We start from the raw sequence: 20,235 nt of genomic DNA, 5'->3' as shown, positions 1-20,235 counted from the left end.
ACTCCAAACAAGCATAAACATGGATACAATTTAAGAACAAAAATATTTAGTCCAACTGCTCAGACACAGGGACAAAACATGAAGGATTATACAGGGCAGCAGCTGACCACATTCAGATCTTTGGTAAACAAAAACTTATTCACAAAAACATATTAAATAACATACATATACAAAGATAATATCTTTAAGGCAACAGATTTCTATTTAAGTCTGTAATTATACGTATCTTTGAGGTCATTCTTAAACATGTTACAAATACAAGGGTCTAAATGAAACAGGCCACGACTAATATTAAAATTACAATGGGAAGTAAGTTGGTATTATGGCAGATTCTAAAAGATTTCGTGAGAAGACATATTTTGTTTTGATCTTGCAATTACTGAACTACCAGTCCAATTTATCCGGTGGTTGTTTTTCACTTAAATTGAAATGAATATTGCATTAAATGTTTGCCCAGTTTTGACGAATATATATGCTGTTTTAATCTTACTTCTAAGCCCTTGCTCGACTGTCCTAGATAAAAGGAGGGACAGCCCATACATGGAATTTTATATATTATGTTGCTTTTCTTGGGCCATTTTTTATTAACATTCCTTTTAGTGTGTTATTATAAGAAAAAACAAGGTTGACCTTAAAGGCTTTTAACAATGATTTAATGGTTTCAAATCCGTTAAAATAAGAAAATTCTCAGTTTGCCTTATTTTAACGGATTTGTAATTAATTTTAAATCATTATTAAAAACCTTGAAGGTCAACTTTGTTTTTCCTATAATAACACACCAAAAGGAATGTTAATAAAAAATTGCACCAGGGAAAGCAACAACATAATATTTAAAATTCCATATATGGACTGCCCCTCCTTTTATCTCAGACAGTCGAGCAAGGCTTAGAAGTAAGATTAAAACAGCATATATATTCTGTCAAAACTGGGCAAACATCTAATGCAATATTCATTCATTTAAGTGAAAACAACCACCGGATAAATTGGACCTGGTAGTTCAGTAATTGCAAGATCAAAGATGTCTTGTCACGAAATCTTTTAGAATCTGCCATAATACAACTTACTTCCCATTGTAATTTTAATATTAGTCGTGGCCTGTTTCATTTAGACCCTTGTATTTGTAACATGTTTAAGAATGACTTCAAAGATATAATTACAGACTTAAAGAGACCTGGTTATGAGAAAATAACCCCCATCCTGCCTGCAGGAGACCCCCTGAAGGAGAATAACGTCGTCTACCGGTACACATGCCCTATCCAAGGATGTCCTCGGGTCTATATCGGAATGACAACGTTACGAATGTCACTCCCAGAACCAGAACAGTACTATCAAACACCACGCCCTCACCGCCCACCAACAGACGTCGTGCGAGAGGACATCGTGAAAAACACAGAGATAATCGGAAGAACCCCTGATCAGCGACTCCTACGCTCCTTGAGGCGTTATTCATTCTCGAACAAAAACCCCTCCTAAATACGACACAGGAACCCTTCCTGCTGCCCACCTGTGTAAGGAAGGCCAGCCCCCTCCTCCAGACGATAACACCAGCGATCAGGATGGGACTAATATTGAAGAGGATGGAAGAAATACCAGGAGTTATGTCACCACGGTCGTAGCCAATGAAAACCCCGGCTCCAGGTGACGCAAACACACCTGAGAAGGTCAATGTGCCTCGAGAGTTCACGACGCCTGGCCGCCAGCCCATGAAAAGTCAAGTATCCCCTCCGGGTCCTGCAGGACTCACCACCAAGATTATTAATTTCATACGCGCTCTACGAGCAAGAGCCCGTGCTGCACAAGGCCAGCAGCTTAATCTCAAACAACAACAACCACCAAAATTCAGTCCCCCAGCAACCATCGCTGTGATCAAGGCCTGCAGATCTCTGGGCGAAACGTCAGAGAGAGAGAGAGAGAGAGAGGAGAGAGAGAGAGAGACTTGTAGTAGTAATAGCAGTAATAAAGATAATTCAATATGACTACACTGCATTTGACGATCCCCTTTGGCACGTTGCTTGTCAGTTTCAGCAATATTGAGAAATCCTTAATAAGGCAAATGGAGAGGACTCTATACAAAATTAATGGAGCTGATGCAGCAATCATTTTTCAACAAGAACTTGTTTTAAAGAGGGTCTACTTCCAAGATATTCTTTGTAAATGTATGTTTAATATGTTTTTGTGAATAAGTTTTTGTTTACCAAAGATCTGAATGTGGTCAGCTGCCGCCCTGAATAATCCTTTAATTGTCTTGTCCGTGTGCCTGAGCAGTTGGACTTAATCTTTTTGTTCTTAAATTGTACCCATGATTATGCTTGTTTGGAAAGGTTATCATTCTCCAGGTGTGTTGGACAGTTGGATTCTAGGTACTAATCTCTTTATAATCCCTATCTGTCACTTATACGATATTTCCTGTACTCTCATTTCTCATGTAAGTCAGTTCGTCTAAGTAAAGGACGTTGAGTCGAAAGATCTTGCAGAAACTCCGTTGTTTATCTTCGTGGTTTATACCTTTATATATATATATATATATATAGATATATATATAATATATATATATGTGTGTGTGTGTGTGTGTGTGTGTGTGTGTGTGTGTGTGTATTCCTGACGCCTACATAAAAGTAGCAAATGGGGCTGCCCAACCTCAGTCCCTCAGTCAAAGTTTTTTGTCTCCTTTGAGCCCGTTCTCGTCCATATCTATCTTCTTGCTCATTCAGGGCGACTGAGTCTATTCTGTCCCGAATCAGATTCAAGCTAAAGGTAGTGGTATAATTCATCACATATGTATCCAAATAATTCGAAAAAAATAAATGAAAAAGAATTTGGGGCGAAAATCAACGGCTTTATGTGACCCTCTCAGCTCTCATGCTATACCAACCCTTCTTTTTTTCATAACGGCGCCAGCGCTGTTATCCCCCTTCGACTTTTTATGACCAACCAGCAATTGTTTTTTATTCTTTTATGGCAGCCAGAATCTCAACGTTCCATGAATGACCCTCTCTTCTTCGATGTAACTACAGATAAGTCTAGAACAGTACATTAAGTTAGAGAACGAGATTTCGAGCATCCATATTATGATGAACACAGTAATGGGTTTTCAGAGTGAGCAATACCACATCGCTTACACGACAGTTGTTCCAAAAGAAAAATTAAGATATGTCATAAAACCAACCAAGATCTGGCTTGGTTTTGTTTCCTTGCCATCGTATTTTCAGTGTTATTTCATTATTACAAATTTTACTTGCATAATCCATATCAAGTATTACAGCTTTCGATTAGCAACAGTCGGAAACGTCAAGATACTAATCTGTGTACTGGGATTAATTAATTTATTTTTGCTCTAGCAGGTTTTCGTCCCGCCAAAATCATGAGTTACCCAGTTATAAAAATTTATGAAGGACTCATTATTAACCCGAAACGAAAGAGACTTCCTTATTTGAGTTATTAACTTCCCGATAGGGAATATAGTTTAAGGGTAAGCGTGGTCTGGTCTATGCTAGACGACGCCATTCCGTTATATACCCGGGCAAAAACAAAGAAGACAAAGAAGTCACAATGAATCACGCCGTCTGAAAGCCTAACTAAGTTTAGACCACAACAAAGATGTTGGATGTTGATGAATTTTCTTCTTCTAAGAGAGTTCCACATTCTAGAGGTGAATGCATCAAGATATAATCATGAAAATAACAGACTTGTGACTTGACGAAACCAACCAGTATCTTTAGGACTGCAAAAACGAGCACAAGCAACAGGTCTAAGGAAATGAATGGTGGGTAGAAATCTCAATCACGAGAGCACAAGTAATGTTTTTAAGGGCCACAATAAAATATATTATGGACCTAGTAGGTCCATAATATTATAGTCAAGGAATTTTCAAGAACAATAATTACAGGGTGGCAATATTATGAATGGAATAGCAACTATGCAAGTTAGAAGTAACAATTAGATTCTGTATCACACTATATTGTTTGTATGGTGTTTTTTGCGTCGCTTGGAGCAGTGGTTATTCAGCAACGGGACCAACGGCTTTACGTGACTTCCGAACCACGTCGGGAGTGGACTTCTATCACCAGTAATCAGTAATACAAATCTGTGACCCTAAGTGGGATGCCCGAGAATCGAACTCGCGGCCACCGAGATGCCAGGCCAAGACCATACGATCACGCCACCGAGGCTGTGTATCACACTATAAGCATTTCCAGTGCTTGCTACTATCTGAAGATGCGTGGTGCGTAGAAGGTTTTTTCAAGATATAAGAAGAGTGCTTGGACAGATAAATCTTACAGGAATCTGCAGGGCCGTATTAAGACTCTTTAGTTCCTAGGCTAAAGGATGTGATCATGCAAATATTGGATAAGGTGGTAATAAGAAATTCATTCCGGAAGCATAAGAAAAAGTCATGTTTGGTCTGCACCGTCGAGAGATACTTGAAGGTCCCGCCCATTATCAACAGCAGAACAGAACCAGTTGTTCAGAAAATGATGAGCAATAATTAACAAAGAAGATGCGAGCTCGTCAGACCAAGGGTAGACTACACAAGCTTCTAACTTAAAATTGAAAAGTATCTTTGAAAATATATTATAACTTACATTCTTTATCATTTTTCATTGATAAAAAAAAGTATTTGTCAAACAGAACTGAAGGCAAACTGACCGAAACGGCCTCATGGTTTAGTTCAAGCCCCTGAACAACTGTAAAACAAGTTAAAGAAGGACATTAAGTTTTGATGCCACGAAAGAGTTCCCATTCTCTTCTCATTCAGAAACATTATAAGAACTAGTTTCCAGACAGGGACATCCATCTGCTCTTTTAGCCATGTAAACCTTATATCACAATCATTTACTGTATAATGTTGTTGCAGTCTCTTTATACTATAATTTGAATTTAGTAGCTTGGCATCCATGATAGTGTGACCTGACTAAATATATGTTGATGCAAAATCTAGTGTTATCAATTTTGTTTTGCTTTCCCAGTACGCTAAGGAGGAGGTCTACTAATAATGTATAGATCCAAAGGAGATTATCAGATGGAAAAAGAAAAGTCAGAACACAAGACATTCTAATAGTTAGGGCAATTATAGAGCAGCAAGATTTAACATAATCCTTGCCTACATGTCAACTAGTGATAAAGAAAAGAAATAAACGAATAATAAGCTCCTTACTGTAAGGCATTAGAGAAGACCAAGACCTGCCTGTGATTGTCCTTGGGGATTTCAGTGGCCATTTAAGTTTCATAGGGACACGACTTGACCAAAATGGAAAATACGTTTATGGACCTAATGGAAAAATACGACCTAACGCTATTAAATGGAGATCCCAGCTGCAAAGGAGAGATAACCTGTAGTAGAGGAGATCAGAACAGCACTATAGACTTTGCCCTATTTACCAAAATTATCTATAAAAATATAAAATAAAAAACTACGAATGTATGGAGATAGATGAGGGAAAGTATGAATATGACCTATCAGACTACTACCTCATAATAGTCCAATTCAGAATGAACACTAAAGTAAGGAAAACATTCAAAAATGAAAAAAAAAAATCAGATAATCTGAAAATAACAGAAGAGTCCACCAGGAAATACCTTGAATACATAAAATGTAACTAAGCCAACAAGACAGAAAAAGGAGATCTAATCCAGTTGGAGAAACAGTGCGTGAAGCAAACAGCAAATAACCTAGAGAAGATAATCAAAAGAAGGTTAAAGCAAGGAAAGCAAGAAGAAATAGAACCAGTATGGGTCACCGAAGAAATAAAGAAAGAAATAAGCCAAAGAAGGATATATAACAAATTAAAAAGGAAAGCCACAAGAATAGGAGAAAAGAAATACTATGAAGAAGGATATCATAAACAAAAACAATAAGTACAGATAATAATAAAGAAAACATATGAAGAAAAGGTTAGAAATGAGTTAATGAATGATAAAAAACGACACAGGAAAATCTGCGAGTATATAGAGATGCTGAGGAGAAAGACCACCTCAGAAAAAGAATGGATAAGGATATACGACGAAAATAAGCGAAGATATGAAGGAAGAAACCCTATGAAAGAGCTTGGTAAAATTATGTGAAACAATATACCAAAAAAAAATAAAACAAAATATCTGAGATAATGGAGTGAAAGCAAGAAAGAGCAGTATAAACTTGACATGGAAGAATAATGAAAAGATTAGAACAAGCATATGAAATACCATATATCTTTAAGAGAACACATGGATGGAGTGTATGACCTAACAAAGACAGTAATTAAACCCATGGAAGAAATCAATATAACAGAAGAAGATGTAAAAAAAAAAATTAACTCTAGAAAATGAAGGCAAATAAAGCACCAGGGCCAGAGGTGGGGAATGAATACAATTCTGTTCAAACTATTCTTACAAAGTCAAAAAGAATTGGCAGAGTGTTTAAACAGCATACTGAAGGGCAGGAAAATACAGAGAAGCTGGTTTAACTAAAAAACAACACTTACACCCAAGACAGCACCCACAGTCAAAGATCTTAGGCCAATTGCTCTAACCCAAATGCATCATATAAAATTTTCATGATGATCCTGAAACCAAATAGAAAAACATTAGAAATATAGGTGAAAAATTGAATTAACTGCAATCAGACTTTACCGCACAAAGGAGGGGAATAGATAATTTATATATCTAGAATACTGCATGCAAGAAACGTACAGAGAAGAGGACCCATTATTTGTTGTGGGTCAATAGCCCTTTCCAAAAAGCATTTGAACTCACTTAAAATACGGAATTGAATGTGGCCTAAACATAAACAACAAGGACAAGAGTAACATATTATTATACACGACTGGTATAGTATCGATGATGTGGAAAATATGGAGCACATAGAAGGAATAAAAATAGTTAAGCAGATTAAATACCTAGGAGTGACAATCAACAACAGGAAAGACTTCAGAGAACAGATAAAAAGGGTCCAAACTTAAAGCAAAGCAGATGACAAATATGGCTAATGCAGTCATCAATAAAGCTTGTAGCAGGGTAAAAATAGGAAAATTGTATTGGAAATTTGATTAGCGATGCCATCCTTCATGTATGCCATGGAAGTCATGAAACTTGACAAGAAAACCATAAAATGAATACAGAAGAATAGACAATCAAGTAGTATATAGACCAATTTTGAAAGCGCCAGTTACACAGCAAGTTGTGCGTTGGTTAAGATCTGAAATAGGGGCCTCTTCCTGCCACTCAAGAGATATGAAGAATAAACTATTCTACCTAAAACATTTACTTAAGAGTGGTGGAAATAGGCTCCTATATGAGATAACCATGTATCAGTATGAAAACAAGAAAACCCCTTGGATAATGCAAGTAAAGAACTATATGAAAGAAATAAACATAAACTTAAGTAAAATTGAAGCAGTCAAAGACAAACAGTTAAGAGAAATCATAAACAACTGGGACAGAAAAACATGACAGAAAGAAATGAATGAAAAGTCAACATTTAGAATCTACAACAAAACATAAAGAAAACATAAGAGAAGAAATCTGGTATGACAACACTGAAAAAACAATGCTGATCAGTAGGGCCAGACTAGGTACACTAGGGTTTAAACGATAGAAATAGGATAAAATGAGAAGATACAAAATATTTGTGCTGTGAAAGAAAAAAAATGAAATTTAGAATATTTCTTACTTTACTATCCAACAGACAATGAGATTAGAAATATAGTTTTGTGCAGCAACCATATCAAGAAAATAAAGAGGAATTAGTAGCTAATATACTCTTATTGGTAGATCTACTGAAGGAGGAAGTGGCGAATAAGAAGCGAATTTCTAAAGAAATGTGGCATTTCATAGAGAAGAAACTTAAACAAACACAAACAAAGGAGAAATAAAACAAGCAAGGGATCCGTTTCAAAGTCATATCCCGCCTACTACTACTACTATTACTACTACTAAGATGGACATCTTGATGCTTAATAAAGATGAATGGAATATTAAAGATGTATTAAGGTTATGTATGGCCACGGACTGCAACAAGGTCAAAACAATGAGGCGATAGGCAGATCAAGGCCCGACCACTTCTAGTGAAACTCAGCCATGAGAGGGAAAAGTGGAACATATTAAAAAATGCCAGACTGCTAAGGAATGCAAAGAAGGATATTTACAAAAAATATCTATAGTTCCAGACATGACTGCTAAAGAAAGAGAAAAGATAGCATATTAAGATCTGAATTAAAAAAGAAAAAGCAGGGTAACAAAGAGGAAGGATGGTTCATAAGTAAGGGAGAGCTGAAGAGAGAAAAGAAAACTTTCAGACGACTAGAATGCTCTAAAAGGAATCCAGGGGAATATAAGATAGAAACAAAAGAATTGTTAGAAGTGTAAATGAGTTAGAGGTAGGAAAATGTAAAGTAGATAGAATTGTAAATAATTTAGAGATAGGGAGAAAACTTGCAAGACGATAAGAATTTTTTTGCTCTAAAAAGGAAAATCCAGGGGAATATAGATAGAAACAAACGAATTGTTAAGAAGTGAAATGAGTTTGAGGAGGTTAGGAAAAGAAAGTAGATTAGAATGTAAATAATTATAGAGGAGTAGGGTGAGTAATAATTTTTTATGAGTGTAAATTAAATTAGATTTAGGAGAAATAGAATATATAGTAGTAATGTTAAGAGCTCGAGGAAGAAGTAGAAGAAGGGAAATTAGTTTAGGGCAGGTATGTGAAGGAAGTAATTTCAGTAACAATCTTAGACTATTAGACCTAGAAGAAAAAAGTGGTTTGCAAAAGATAGATAAATGGTTAGACGGTAGAAGCAATTTTGTAAATAGAGAAAGTGAAAAATTAGTGAGCAAGACAGAAGATATATCAAGAAATCTTGAAATAAAGCTTATAAACACCCCGGACTGACAAAAGCAACAAAATAATCGAGCTAGTGGAAATAACAAAAGAAAACACAATTATATGCATCACAGAAACACACCTTAAACAGCAAAAATTACTATTCCCAACAAGCATCAGAGTGGTAGACTCAATGAGAGATGAAGACGACACCAAAGGAGGAGGCCTACTAATAATGTATAGAACCAAAGGAGAGATCCAGATAGAAAAAGAAAAGTCGGAACACAAAGACATTCTAATAGTAAAGGTTAACTATAGAACAACAATATTCAACATAATTCTGGTCTACATGTCAACTAGTGATAAAGAAAGAAATAAACAAATAATAAGTGCCTTACATGTAGCCATAGAAAAATCCACAGACCTGCCTATGATAGTCCTTGGGATTTCAATGGGCACTTAGGTTTCATAGGGACACAAGAACTTGATCAAAATGGAAAATATGTTATGGGACCTAATGGAAAAATATGACCTAACGCTATTAAATGGAGATCCCAGCTGCAAAGGAGAGATAACCTGGAGTAGAGGAGATCAGAACAGTGCTATAGACTTTGCCCTAGTCAACCAAAATATGTATAAAAAATATGAATGTATGGAGATAGACGAGGGAAAATATGAATATGATCTATCAGACCATCACATCATAAAGGTCCAATTCAAAATGAACACTAAAGTAAGGAAAACATTCAGAAATGAAAACAAAAGCAAATCAAATATTTGAAAGTTAACAGAAGAGTCTACAGGAAATACCTTGAATATATAGAAGTTTAAAGTAAAGCCAACAAGACAGAAAAGGAGATCTAACCCAGTTGGAAGAAACAATGAGTGAAGCAAAAACAAATAACTTTAGAGAAGATAATCAAAAGAAGGTTAAAGACAGGAAAGCAAGAAGAAATAGAACCAGTATGGGTCAACAAAGAAATAAAGAAAGAATAAGCCAAAGAAGGGTATATAACAAATTAAAAAGGAAAGCCACAAGAATAGAAGAAAAAAGACTAACTATGAAGAAGCCATATCTTAAACAAAAACAAAAAGTACAGATAAATAATATAGAAGCATATGAAGAATATGAAGAAAAGATAGAAATGAGATAATGAATGATAAAAACAGACACAGGAAAATCTGGGAATACATAGGACATGCTGAGAGGAAAGACCACGTCAGAAAAAGAATGGATAAAGAATATTCGATGAAAATAAGCAAGAGATGAAGGACAAGAAACCCTAGGGAAAGAGCTGGTAAAATTCTGGGAAACAATATACCAAAAAGAAGAAAACAAAATAGGAGAGATATGGAATGAAAGCAAGAAAGAACAGTACAAACATGACATGGAAGAAATAGTGAAAAGATTAGGACAGCAGATGAAATGCCATATATCTTTAAGGGAACATATGCATGGAGTGTATGACTCAACAGAGCAGAGATCAGAACCCATGGAAGAAATCACATAACAGAAGAAGATTGTAAAAAAATCAACTGAGAAAATGAAGACAAATAAAGCACCAGGACCAGATGGAATGAAGCCAGTACTGTTCAAATTACTATTACAAAGTAACAACCTTCAAAAAGAATTGGCAGAATGTTTAAATAACATACTGAATGGGCAGGAAAACGCAGAAAAGCTGGTTTAAGTCAAAACACACTTACGCCCAAAAAACAAACCCCACAGTCAAAGATCTAAGGCCAATTGCTCTAACAAATGCATCATATAAAATCTTCATGGGGATCCTGAGACCAAAATAGAAAAACATATTAGAAATATAGGAAAAATGAATGAACTACAATCAGGCTTTACCGCACAAAGGAGAAGGGGAATCGATAATTTTATATCTTACAATACTGCATACAAGAGACTTACAGAAGAAAGGACCCATTATTTGTAGTATCAATAGACTTCCAAAAAGCATTTGACTCGGTTAATAGGAAAAAGCTCATTGAGGTCATGATGAAATACAGGCTACATTGCAGAAGTAATAATACAGTTGCAAAGATATCACAAAGACGTAACAAGCCTATGCCCTCAACAATACAGAACAAAAAGAACTAAAACGTAACCAATGGAATAAGACAGGGATGCAATGCTCAACCATATTCTTTCTATTAATAACGTACTTGATAATAGAGAAAAATTAGAAAATACAACAGAAGGTTTCAGAAATGAAGTAATAAGGATAGTGGCACTACTATATGCAGACGACGGATTAATACTAGGGCACACTAGGAAGAAATAACAAAATCAATAAAAACCCTTATGGAAATCGCAAGTGAATGTGGCCTAAACATAAACAAGGACAAGAGTAACATTACTAATATACAACGACTGGTACAGTATCGATGATGTGAGAATATGGAACACATAGGAAGGAATAAAATAGTTAAGAATATTAAATACCTAGGAGTAACAATCAGCAACATGAAGACTGCTTCAGAAACAGATAAAAAGCGGCCCAAATTAAAGCAAAGCAGATGGCAAATATGGCTAATGCAGTCATCAATAAAAGCTGTAGCAGGGTAAAATAGGAAAATTGTACTGGAAAGGACTAGCGATGCCTTCATTCATGTATGCGATGGAAGTCATGAAACTTGACAGGAAAACAATAATGAATGCAGAAGATAGATAATAAAGTATACAGAACAATATTGAAAGCGCCAAGTTACACAGCAAGTTGTGCGTTAAGATCTGAAATAGGGGCCTCTTCCTTGCCAATCTAGAGATCCAAGCAATAACTTTTCTACCTGAAACTACACTAAAGAATGGTGGAAATAGGCTCCTATATGAGATAACAATGGATCAGTATGAAAACAAAAAAACCCTGGATAATGCAAGTAAAGAGTATGATAAAAGAACTAAACATAAACTTAAGTAAAAGTTGAAGCAGTTAAAGACAAACAGTTAAGAGAAATAATAAACAATTGGGACAGAAAAATATGGCAGAAGAAATGAATGGAAAAGTCACATTAAGAATCTACAGAAAATATAAAGAAAGCATAAGAGAAGAAACATGGTATGATAACACTGAAAAAACAATGCTGATCAGTAGGGCCAGCCACTAGGTATACTAGGTATTAAATGATAGAAATAGGATAAAAGGAGAAGATACAAAATGTTTATACTGTGAGGAACAAAAATGAAAATTTAGAACATTTCTTACTTTACTGTCCAGCATACAATGAAATTAGAAATAGATACCTATAGCTTTATGCAGCAACCATATCAAGAAAATAAAGAGGAATTAGTAGCAAATATAATCTTATTGGTAGTACTAATGAGGGAGGAAGTGGAGAATAGGAAAGATTTTATAAAAGAAATGTGGTATTTCAGAGAGAAGAAGCTCAAGCAAACACAAACAAAGGAGGAATAAAAGAAGCAAGGGAGCCGTTTCAAAGGCTTATCCCACCCACTACTACTACTACTACTACTGCGTAATCTCGTACACATTGGTGGTGATGTAATTTTTCAACAGGCCAATAGACGAGTAAAGCTCCAAACTGGAGAGAAGAAGGAACAGTGTTTCGTTAACGGCCCAGTATGGTAAGAAGATATTCTTAATTAGCCCACTAAGTAATGTATAATTACGTAACCCCGACATGCCAGCTTTTAGGTAGTCCTATACTAGGGCTACCTAGCTACCTACTATACTGGGGTACTCTAGGCTTGCTATCCTAGGCGGGAGTTAAGGCCTACATGGTACACATATTAGGGCGAATGCAGAGTGACAGGTCATGGCTACTGGAAGGTATAGAAGACATTTCAGAGGGAATATAAATTAACATGGCTTAGGTATCTCAATCTAACCTAACTTAGGACACCATGCCGTAGCTAATCTCAAGTAGGGGTAAATGATTGGGCAGCAACACAGTTAGTCATTCCATCGGCTGCGACCACCTCCCGAAATAGGTAACTCTTGAATGCGCCGCCATCAGCATCAGTTAGAGTTGTGCCCTCCCCCTCTAACAACGCACTGATGCCTCTACCGTCTTATCCTAATATTTGTATTCTCCTAAATTAAATAAGAAATAATGGCTAGTTAAACGATTGGTAGCGGCATAGTGGCCACCTTCCCGAAAAAGTACCTGAATCCTCTGTCCATGACCTCTCATGGGCATCAGTCCAAGAGTTGTGGCCCATCCTGGCAAACACACCGAGACTCTACACTCCTCTGGAAGTAATAATTTTTCTTCGTAAGCCCACCCACTAACCGTTCAGTTATGCCTGCGCAGTTATAACTGCACAGTTGGGACTGTGCAGTTATAACTGAACATTAGTTTGGACAACCTGAACAGTTTTTCTGATAACTGAACATTAGTTTGGACAACCTGAACAGTTATTCTGGCCTGTGCAGGCGGCCTGGGTAAATAGCTCATCATAATTGATGATCCTCTGGCCAAACGGCTGTGCATGCGCATTGCAATGTTAATGTGGTGGAGGCAACTTTTTTGGCTTAGCTCGTTGTCTGTCCACGGACAGGTAACCTATGCTAATTGAGGATTTACTTGTTTTTGATAATTGATGCAGAAGTCAGAATAATATATTCTATTTATAATTTTGCCATTTTTCCACAGGAAAAATAATAGTGTATAATGAAGGCTGAAAGTGGCAGCATAATTCTTGCTTGTAGTTTTCATTGAAATCTAGTATATGAATGAGACTTAGCTTTGGCAAGTAAAATTCAAAGGCTATTGTAACAGATTAAGCCTTTATAGGTCTATTCATGGTTATAAACCATATATGCAAGGCAGTTTTTCAGTGAGAATAAATATTTATTATGACAAAATAATGTAAAACAAGAATAGGCCTATATGCGTCTATTCATGATTATGGCCATGCAGATAATTTGTTTATAAAATGAGAACAAAATAATACTCTATTTGATGAAACAAAATTAAACAATATTGGAATATATATGTTTATTCATTTACATCTCACGGAAGTTCACTTTGAAATGAAATTAGTCTAATCAACACAGGAAGACAGAAGTAAACTAAGGATTTGTATTCATTGTAAAACGTCATAAGAAAGGCAACCATTAAATAAAAACAAATCAGTATTAACCCTTTTAATGAAATAGAAAAAATGTTAGGCCTATATACTATGTGTCAACTTTGAAACGAAAGGAAACGATTACAAACTATTATCTTTCCATGGAATTGTTCCTTCATCCATAAGATATTCAATAAACATTTTGAAAGTCCTTGGGACCAAATTTCAACTCTTGACAAATTCACATGGGAGTATTTAATTAATTTTTATAAACCACTCTTGTACTGTACGTCTTCTTGACATTTATGAGTTTTTTATGATGTCAGAAAGTCAATTACAGCCAGAGCATCATGTGTCAATGCTATGGCTGCTATGGAGGACAGAGGACCCTGTATCTTCAGGGGCGAAGATTTACCTGCTCAGTCTGACTGTGTAGTTATAACTGTGCAGGCATAACTGAACATTAGTGGCAGACGTAATCTGATTAAACAGAGGTACACGAAGGTCTGGCCTTGCACAGTGCTAAATTACTGCTATGATGCGCTCAAAATTTTTACTTGAAACACCTTAAATGTAGACGATTGATGCCATCTTGATGTTTGCTGAGTCACTTGAGTAAACAAACTGCCCATTTCTTATGCTAAATCAACAAAACATTTGTATCAATAGATGCTGGTACAATTTACTTACTACAATGGTAAACGATGATGCTGTTCAAGATGTGGCTGGGAGAAACCTAGCAAATTTTCGGGGGTGCCAGTGCACTAGATACCTAGTACGTAGGTTAAGTGAAGACCTCTAGCCATTATTTTTGTATGATTAAAAATGAAGTTGCTCCTACACGTTATACAAACCATTGGTCCTTTACATTAGGAATTAATTTCAGTGTAGGCTGGAATTCAGCTTTTAAAGATTCAACAAGGTAGTTAGGCCATAACTGCTTGTCCTGTAGCTGGGAGTTCCACCCGACTGAACATAAATATTCCACTTTGCTTTCACCCACCATGGTTAACAGACTTGCTTTTGCTCTGCCCCCTGCTGTCGTTGAAGTGTTTTTTCACCTTTATAATGAGATCTTTCCTTGTTGTTTGATTGTGTTGTATATCAATTTGCATATCTGTCTTTTGTTGAGCAACGTGCAAACCTAAGACTTACATAGACCTAATGCCCCCCCCCCCCACCCCCCCCCCCCCCCCCCCCCCAGTCTCCCAGTGCATATATCCTGGAGTGGGAGGGAGAAAATGTAGTTTTTGCTCCTCAGTGGAGGTAGACCCTCACGCCCCTTGCACAAAATGCCTAGGGTGTGAATGTAGTAAATTAAATTCTTGTGATACCTGTATTTCCTGGTCTTCTGACCAGTAGTCGGGAAGGTATGAGGGGAGGAAATGATCTTAGGGAAAAGCTTCCAGGGCTTCGTCTGAGGGTTACATGCCCCCAACGACTCCTATGGTTGCCAATCCTTTGTCGTCCTTTCTCCCTCTTCGTAAGCTTCCTTGACTTGCTGTTTCCCCTTCGAGGGGAATCTCTGAGACAGTCCATTGCACTGTACCAGGGAAAGTGGCCTGTCTTCTGTGGTTGGTGTCGGAAACAGTCTCTCTCCACTCAGAGCCACTCTTCAGCAGATTGCAGACCTAGTCTTTCTTCGAGAGAGAAGCTCCTCTCTGTGTCTGCAGTTAAGGGCTATAGGTCTACCTGGTCCTGGAGCTGTGAGGCGTGGATATATCCACTTCATTGGAGATATCTCTCTTTATTAGGAGCTTCGAGAGGTCTTGTCCACCCAGGGTACTCATGCCTCATGTGTGGGACATGACTCCTGTCTTGAAGAGCCTGACTTGTGAACCATACAAGCCTCTGCGAGAGTTGTCAAACAGGTATCTGACCCTCAAGACCTTCTTTTTGCTGACCCTGGCATCAGTGAAGAGAGTAGGAGAACTTCATGGTCTCTCTTACAATGTTAAACACTCGAGGGGGATGGGAATTAGTTACACTCAATTTCATCACAGATTCGTAGCGAAGACTCAGAACCATCAGTCCCTGACACTAGATTTGAGTTCTTTACGATCCCCTCCCTAGAGGGACTTCTGTGGTAATGATCTGGACGAGATGCTACTTTGTCCCGTTATAGTGCTACAATGCTCTCTGAAGAGAAGTCGTCATCTCCAGCCTGAGTGTCGACATCTCTTCGTTAGCACTGGGGTGACCAAGAAAGAGGTGTCCAAGAACACTATTTCTTTTTGGTTTCATGTGGTGATCATAAAAGCGTACTCCTCTGAAAGGAGAGACGACACGGCTACCTTTCGCCCGTGAGCCCACGAAGTCAGAGGTATTGGTCCTACCCTTGCGTTGTGGAAGAACCTGTCAGTTCCACAGGTACTGATGGCAGGGGTTTGGGCCAACCAGACCACTTTCACTTCTACCTTCAGGGTATAGCCCATAGGTCCTTGCACACCTTTTCCTTGGGAACCATGGTGGCTGCTCAACAAGTTTTGTAGCTTACCAAGCTCCTTTAATTAGACAAGATTGCCTGTCACCTTTGTGAACTGTGCAAATTTGGGTGTGAATGTACAGTGACTGTCCTCTCGTTTTCCCTTTTCCATTCTTCTCTCTTCCTGCGAGCAGAGAGTTGCGGTCGTCACATGTTGAAACTGGCGGCTGATGTAGGTAAGGTAAATTTACAGAGCTCCATTCTATATACGTACAGTAGTCGCCCCATATTCACGGGGTATGCATACCAGACCCCCCACGAATAGTTGAAACCCCTATAAAAATGCTTAAAACCTCCTATTTTGTTAGTTAAAACTCAAGAAAAACCCACTAAAAATTTTCATACCTGTGTATTTTATGATGAAATTGCTAAAAAAAAAAAACAGGAATTTGTGGATATTTCTCATAGAAAAATACCGTGAATAGGCGAATGTTCTGCAAATAATGGGGGGCAATGTTCCAGAGAGAAATCCGCGAATCTGGAGAATGCGAATACGGGGTGTCCACTGTACTTTCATTAGGATATAGAAGCATGTTTCATTCCCTACCCTAACAAGGGGGGAAGGGGACCTTCGCATAAGACAAACCCAATGCTTGTATATTTCTCTTTGTTTCTATACGATGTATAAACCGTTGTTCCTTCACAATAGGAAATGCTTGAGGTATAGCCTGGACACGGCCGCTGAAATCTTCAAACAAGGCAGTTCGGTAGTTAATACCAGTCTGGTCATTGGTACTCCCTCCAATCGAACGTAAACATTCCAATTTGCTTTCAGCTGTTGGTGTGGAAAGTCGTGTTGTCGCTGCTCTGTACCCGACTGTTGTTTGCTGTTATCTTCAGTTCTTTATCCGGTGGTGGGATTTTTCCTTGTTTTTCTATCGAATAAGGGGTTGTTTTAAATATTTGTGATGAATACTCAGCAAACCTTGGATTTACAGTCAATGTTGCCCTCTGTCCCCAGCCGGCGTTGCCTTGGGGTAGCTGGCAAGAAGTGCGGAAAATCCACACCTCCTTGGATGTAGACTCTTACTCCCTTTGTGCTTCCTGCCGAGGGTATGATTGTAGTGGTGAAGTGATGTGTGCGGAGTGTTCCCTTTGGTCCGCATCCCAGGGGGAGAAAGTTTGCCAGGAGGAGGAGATAAGTTAGGAAGTACACCCCCAACTACTCCAAACATAGCTAACCCTTCGTCTTCCTACCTCTCTCCTGGCAGCTGTCCTGTACTCTTCCTGCTGTGGGGGGCTTTTCAAGTTACACAAATGGAGCAGGATACTAATGGGAACAGATTTGAAAGGATTCATAAATAAAACTGATTCTCCTCAAACTAATTTATTATTAATATTAATAATCTTAAAGTATGTAACTTAATCTAAATCTTATCCAGTAACACCTAACTAAGCCTATTACCCCAACTGCCCAAGAACCTAACTTAATTCCTTAATCCTAATAAAGGCAGTCCTGGTTAAGGGGGTGTTCCTTTCTTGGAGGGGTGCTGATAAGCGAAAACTGCCATTAACCAAAACTTGGTGAATTATGGCACCATAATGGCACTTATGGCGCTGATAACTTGTTATCGACAACATAGCGCACCATTATGGGCGCCTTGTAGGTATTTGTTCCAACGCCATATACTCACCCTACTATTGTAGGAGAATCCTGGATGTCAATCCGGTACCGACTAGGAAAAACTGGTTATTCCCTCCTGACGTGCCCCAGGGTCGAAGATCACGACCTCTGACCCAACCTGCAGTCCTTTCTTGTCGCTGTAGCGTTCACACACTTCAGCTCGTTGTCCGCTACCGGCCTGTTTCCCTTTGTCTGTCCCCTGTGTGTGGTGTTTGTTTGCCACGTGTGCATGCTTTTCGGAGTCATGGATTCATCGTCTCAATGGGGCGTTTCTTTTTTTTTCTCCTATCAATAGATCCCACACAATTTGTGCAACAATTGTCGGGGTCGCCCTTGTTCACAGTGAGGCCACATGTGGAGAGTGTGTCACATGGTCAGAGCATCAGTGGGATCAGGCTTCGACTAAGCGGAAGAAGAAGCCCTCTTTCTCCTTCAATAAGAAGAATGCTCAGTTCCGGTTCCACCAAGTAGGTAGTACTATCCGTGGGCCTGGAGGTCCTTCACCGTCTCCTGTTCCTCATCAGGATTTCCCGGCGGAGCAACGGGAAGTGTTGTTTCCCCTGGTCCCCCGGTCTAGCGAGGGGACCTAGGTGAGTCCGTTGCTGGGACCCTGCCAATTGTGGGGCCCGAGGAGTCTGTATGTTTACTGTGAAGAATGTGCCGTCAGACAATTCCGCCTTTTTGCAGGAGTGCTGGGCGCGTGGTGGTCTGCGGGGCGCTCCGTCTAAGGATGCACTGGTTGCTGCACTGCGCGCTGCCAAGAATTTGCTGCCAGTTGTGGAGTGCGCTGCTCGGTCCTCCTGGGGTCCCCGGGGGACTTTCATCTTCCTCCTCCGTGATCCCAGCCACCTCGCCGGAGGTGGGGGAGCTTCCAGGTAGACGATGGGAGCCAACAGAGTCGTCTGGGGTTCCTCCTGGCCCGTGGCCAGGCACTCCCTGTACCCTGGGTAGGTCCCCCCTGAGGGAGGAGGCATTCCCATTCTGGGGCCCCTCCTTCCCCCCTACCAGGATGGAGGCTAGTAGAGGAAGCTCCTGGTGGGAGGCTCCCTCCATCCATTCCTGTGTGGATCACCCCGGCTGCTCCTCCTGCTCACCCCGGGATAGAAGCGTCTTGTCGAAAGAGAGATCATCTTCGGGTGGTTCCTCCTACAGATCTTCACAGAGGAGGCACAATCACTCCAAGAAGAGGCGTTAAGGGAGGAGTCGAGGTCGGTCTTACTCCGTCCTGTTGAGGACCTCTGCTCCCACCCGACGTGTGGGCGGAGTGGAGCACTCCATCTCATCACTCCCCCGGCGGGGCTGCTCCCTCGTCTGGAGGGTGGCTCATAGTGGCCCCACCCCAGGGTGTCGCAGTTCGCGGTAGATGGCTCTGGTTCGACCCAGCAGCCCTCCCCTCCTCCCCTGTCCCCACAACCGGTGGCGGGGCCGTACATGTTGAGGGAAGACTTCAAAGAGGATGCCTTCACTCAAGCCAGTCTGCAGAGCCCCCTGGAGGTCCAAGGTACCACAGACGAGGGTTCTGTGTTCCGTGGGGTGCTCGGGGTGATCCGAGCGAAGAACGGGTTGGCGCTCCCCTGGACTCTAGGAGGGTCTTGGCAGTAGACTGTCTCTTTGGAGGGCAAGTCCAAACCTTCTCTGTCCCTTCCCCAGGCTCCATACTTGGGCGAAGCACTTGCGCAGGTGGAGGAGGTTGTGGCAGGGCCCAAGAACTCCCTGAGAGCCCTGGGCTCTCTGAAGCTCCTTCCGGCTGCCAAAGCTGGGCAGAGGAGGTTGTACGCTATGGAGGGTATGTACCTGGCTCTAAAGTTGGTAGAGGGCCCTCTCACGGCCCTCTTTCTGGGTTTTTCGGGAGAGAAGCTGTTGGCAGGCCCCATCTCCTTCTCTTAGCAGGAGGCCATGGCAATGGAATCCACGGCGTGGACCTCCACCCATGTCGCCTCCTGGCTGGATCACTGGGCGGGCGCAGTCACCAGCTTTGTGACAGAGCACGACCTTCAGGACGAGAACGAGTTGGCTGCCTTCAAGGAGCTGGCTCTGTTGCGGGGCAAGTCGCTGGGCTTCCTGACCACCCAATTGCTGACCCAAAGGACTAACCATGCATAGGAGGAGGGAGAAGTTTCACTCCTATAACAAGAAAAAAAATAAAATAGAAATAAAATAAAATAAAAAAGCAAACAAAAAATAAACAAAACAAAAATAATATACATGTATACAATAAAACTTTTAAAATATGGAGATGTTAGACTCTTCCATACAAACCCATTAAACTTTCTACAAAAACAAACCTA

The 20,235-nt window shown here is 39.7% G+C and overlaps 1 protein-coding gene across 1 annotated transcript in view; it reads right to left on the bottom strand.

The window, feature by feature from the left end:
* Positions 1 to 20,235, bottom strand: part of LOC135219904 (mitochondrial import inner membrane translocase subunit TIM14-like) — a 132,640-nt gene that overhangs the window by 16,074 nt on the left and 96,331 nt on the right. The gene's annotated exons all lie outside the window — the stretch shown is intronic.

This window comes from Macrobrachium nipponense, chromosome 1 (assembly GCF_015104395.2).
Source record: "Macrobrachium nipponense isolate FS-2020 chromosome 1, ASM1510439v2, whole genome shotgun sequence".
NCBI classification, from domain to species: domain Eukaryota; kingdom Metazoa; phylum Arthropoda; class Malacostraca; order Decapoda; family Palaemonidae; genus Macrobrachium; species Macrobrachium nipponense.
This window is presented reverse-complemented; position numbering and strand designations above follow the sequence as displayed.